Source organism: Penaeus monodon, chromosome 15 (genome assembly GCF_015228065.2).
Source record: "Penaeus monodon isolate SGIC_2016 chromosome 15, NSTDA_Pmon_1, whole genome shotgun sequence".
NCBI lineage: Eukaryota > Metazoa > Arthropoda > Malacostraca > Decapoda > Penaeidae > Penaeus > Penaeus monodon.
This window is the reverse complement of record NC_051400.1, coordinates 28,034,886-28,035,311: the sequence shown is the minus strand read 5'-3', so window position 1 is coordinate 28,035,311 and position 426 is coordinate 28,034,886.

Below are 426 nucleotides of genomic sequence, written 5' to 3'. Positions count from 1 at the left end.
TATAAATCTAATAATAGATTATCATGCCCTTGTACATGTAACGAATCAGAGAGACAAAAATGGAATGTGCAGCATGATACCATCCAAATTATTCTCGGAATCCGATTACTGCAAGCACCAGAGAGGAAATAGACTAGTCATTTCTTTATGGGAAAAAACATATACTACCGTAGCTTTTGGAGCCAATGCACCAATATATATATTTTTTAATTTCAAATAACATTCCGTATAAAGAAAATGACAATCCACATTCAGTAGCAAAAATAACCCAAGATAAACCCAAATAGCCATAAGGACAAGGTCATCGGCAAACCTTTCTACTGCACATGACTGTGCAGTGTATCAAAGTTGGCTCAATATCCGAAAGGACGCATGTCCGTAGAGAGACAAGCTTACTAAGCCGCGAGATGATGTGGTATAGGGCGG